Raw genomic sequence first — 3974 nt, 5'->3', positions numbered from 1 at the left:
TTTTTTACTTTTTTTGATACAGAGTCTCACTCGTCACCCAGGCTGGAGTGCAGTGGTGTGATCTTGGCTCACTGCAACCTCCGCCTCCTGGGTTCAAGTGATTTTTGTGCCTTGGCCTCCTGGGTAGCTGGGACTACAGGCGTGCACCACCAAACCTGGCTAATTTTTGTATTTTTAGTGTAAATGGGGTTTCTCCATGAGCCAGGCTGGTCTCAAACTCTTGGCCTCAAGTGTTCTGCCTGCCTCGGCCTCCCAAAGTGCTGGGATTACAGGTGTGAACCACCGCGCCTGGCCTACTTTAATTTTTTTTAGAGACAGGATCTCACTTTTTGCCTAGGCTGGAATGCAGTGGTGTAATCATAGCTCACTGTGCCTCAAACTCCTGGACATAGGCGATCCTCCCGCCTCAGCCCCCCAGAGTACCTAGGCCTACAGGCATGTGCCACCACTCACAGCTATTTAAAAAATTTTTTTTCCTGTAGACACAGGGTCTCACTATATTGCCCAGGCTGGTCTCAAACCCCTGGCTTCAAGTGATTCTCCCACCTCAGCCTCCCAAAGTGCTGGGCTTATAGGTGTGAGCCACTATGCCCAGCCCACCTCAACTTCTGTCGTTCCCAGATTGGATCAGCCTGTCTTTTGTCATTCAAAACTTGATGAATTGTCATTTGTTTTTGATTTAGAAAAAAGCTATACAGAATCAAGAGAAGACTGAAGACTTACAAAACAGAGCAGAATCTTGATATGAAAAGTCTCAATCTGATAGAGAAAACACTGGTAATGCCTCTCCTCACCTCTCTGAGCAGGATATTTCTTGCCCTCAGAACGCCAGCCATAGTATCGAGATGCACCCAGCAGACAGGCACTGCACTCTAAGAAGGGAGTGGGTTCCAAAGGACCCAGTCAATCCTTGCTATTTCTCTTCCCTAGAGATCTCCCTCTCTCCCATGCCTACCCCAAGGACAGCTCTTCTGTGTATGTTTAGGAACATGAAGTTTTCTGATGGACTGTGACCTCCCTGACAGCACAAATAATAATATTATTATTTATTTATTTATTTTTTAGACGGAGTTTCGCTCTTGTTACCCAGGCTGGAGTGCAATGGCGCGATCTCGGCTCACCGCAACCTCCGCCTCCTGGGTTCAGGCAATTCTCCTGCCTCAGCCTCCTGAGTAGCTGGGATTACAGGCACACGCCACCATGCCCAGCTGAATTTTGTATTTTTAGTAGACACGGGGTTTCACCATGTTGACCAGGATGGTCTCGATCTCTTGACCTCAGTGATTCACCCGCCTCGGCCTCCCAAAGTGCTGGGATTACAGGCGTGAGCCACCGCGCCCGGCTACAAATAATATTATTTATAAACATTTTCTTTTGAGAAGCCAACAGACCCAACCTAAGGCTACAGCACAGCTGTGAGAATTTGCTGTCCCTGCTTTACCTCCCGTTTCCTTCCTCTGAGATCTGGTTTCCACTCTCATTACCCCCAAATATTGCCTTCAGGATTCTTATCTTAGGTGATTTCTCTTTAGAACTCTTTTGGTTCAAACTTTTTTTTTGAAACTTTCTCCTCCTTTGGTTCCTGTGACTTCACTCTCTCCTGGTTTTTCTTTTCTTTTTGAGATGGAGTCTCTCTTTATCACCTATGCTGGAATGCAGTGGCACAATCTTGGCTCACTGCAACCTCTGCCTCCCAGGTCCAAGTGATTCTCCAGCCTCAGCCTCTTGTGTAGCTGCAATTACAGGTGCCGCCACCACGCCTGGCTAATTTTTGTATTTTAAGTAGATACGGGGTTTCACCATGTTGGTCAGGCTGGTTTCAAACTCCCGACCCTAGGCGACCTGCCCGCCTCAGCCTTCCAAAGTGCTGGGATTACAGGCGTGAGCCACTGCACCCCGCCACTCCTGGTTTTTCTATTGTCCTAATTCTTCTGAGTCTCTTTTGAGGGTACTGCTCACCCCTTAAGTCACAGTATCCCCTTCTTCCCTTTGTAACTCCACATATTGTCCCTGGATCCTCTTTCAGCCACTTTATTATATATATATTTTTTGAAATATTGTCTCACTCTGTTGCCCAGGCTGGAGTGCAGTGTCTTGGTATAGGCTCACTGCAACCTCCACCTCCTAGGTTCAAGCAATTCTCTTGCCTTAGACTTCCAAGTAGCTGGGATTACAGGCATGCACCACCCCACCTGGCTAATTTTTGTATTTTTGGTAGAAATGGGGTTTCACCATGTTGGCAGGCTGGTCATGAATTCCCAACCACAGGCGACTTGCCTGCCTCAGCCTCCCAAAATGCTGGGATTACAGGTGTGAGCCACTGCACCCAGTGGGTGCCAGCTACCACTTTTATTCCAGTGACTTTCCACTCTACATGGTGCTTTCCTGACTTCAGAGAAGACACCTTTTCCAGTCCATCTTCTGCCCAAAACCAGTGATTCAATTTTTTTGTTGTTTTTTGAGGTGGTGTTTCACTCTTGTTGCCTCCACTGTAGTACAATGGCGCCATCTCAGATCACTGCAACCTCTGCTGCCCGGATTCAAATGATTCTCCTACCTCAGCCTTTGGAGTAGCTGGGATTATAGGCATGCACCACCATGCCCAGCTAATTTTTGTATTATTAGTAGAGATGGGGTTTTACCGTCTTAGCCATGCTAGTCTTAAACTCCTGACCCGGGGTAGTCCCCCTGCTTCAGCCTCCCAAAGGGCTGGGATTACAGATGTGAGCCACTGCACGGGGCCCAATTACTTTTTTTTAAAAATGAGGCCTCGCCGGGCACAGTGGCTCATGCCGATAATCCCAGCACTTTGGGAGGCTGAGGCAGGTGGATCACCTGAGGTCAGGAGTTCGAAATCAGCCCGACCAACATGGAGAAACCCCATCTCTACTAAAAGTACAAAATTAGCTGGGCGTGGTGGCGCCTGCCTGTAATCCCAGCTGAGGCAGGAGAATCACTTGAACCTGGGAGGCAGAGGTTGTGGTAAGCCAAAATCATGCCATTGCACTCCAGCCTGGGCAACAAGAGCGAAACTCTGTCTCAAAAAATAAAAACAACAAGGCCTGAAGGAGCAAACAACCAGTGATCTTTCTAAAATGCAAATCAAAACATATCATTAAGCAGACAAAAACTCAAGTCAAACAAAAACAAACAAGTGCGAAGAGCCATTTCTCTGACTAAAATCTTTCAGTGGTTCCACCTGCATTGCATTATGGCTATACCAAATTATATGCAGTTCCTAGAAAGGGTCAAGCTATTCTGTGCCTTTGTGGTTTTGTACAGACTATCCTGTGAGCCTAGAACATTCTTCTTACAAGTCTTCACAAAGCCTAATCCTAATAATCTTTCTAGATTGGGCTTAAATTTAAGTAAACTGTGTTAGCAGTCCCTCCCTGACATTTCAGTCTGATTTAGATACCCCCTCACTGGCCAGTACTGAATATTACCATCTCTTCTTTTTAATTATCCATTTCATTTTCTGTTTCCATCCTTCGTTGGAATCCTTGAAAACAGAGATCAACCCTCTCATCTCTGTCACCAGCACCACTGTAACACACTGGTATAAAATATTTAAAAGTTTACAAAATGAATAGGGAAAGAGCTGGCCTAGGGAAGCCACTTGGAACTTAAAGGTCAAGGGTCAGGTCTAGGCTCTTTGGAGGTGGCTACAATCACTGATCAAAAAATAAACCTCACTGATGCCCAGTGTGTTTTGTTGTTGTTAGACATATCCCTTGGTTGTCCCTTAGGCACTGCAAATTCCTAAATGTCCAAACCTGTACTATGTCTCATCTCTGTTCCAGGAAATCTCCTGTGATTACAACCCTTATTCATGGCCTCATCTTTCCCATCATCCAGGTTCAGAATCAGTCTTCTGAATCCGTTATTTCTGAATATGTCAGCCTCTAAGTCCTGCTGATTTTATCCCCTCTATTGCCTCAGTGTTTTTTTTTTTTTTTTTTTTTTTTTTTTTT

The 3974-nt window shown here is 45.9% G+C and overlaps 1 protein-coding gene across 4 annotated transcripts in view; it reads right to left on the bottom strand.

Annotated features, from left to right (window-relative positions):
* Positions 1-3974, bottom strand: part of RUSC2 (RUN and SH3 domain containing 2) — a 69226-nt gene that overhangs the window by 9795 nt on the left and 55457 nt on the right. The window lies entirely within an intron of this gene.

This window comes from Cebus imitator, unplaced genomic scaffold (assembly GCF_001604975.1).
Source record: "Cebus imitator isolate Cc_AM_T3 unplaced genomic scaffold, Cebus_imitator-1.0 Scaffold149, whole genome shotgun sequence".
NCBI lineage: Eukaryota > Metazoa > Chordata > Mammalia > Primates > Cebidae > Cebus > Cebus imitator.
This window is presented reverse-complemented; position numbering and strand designations above follow the sequence as displayed.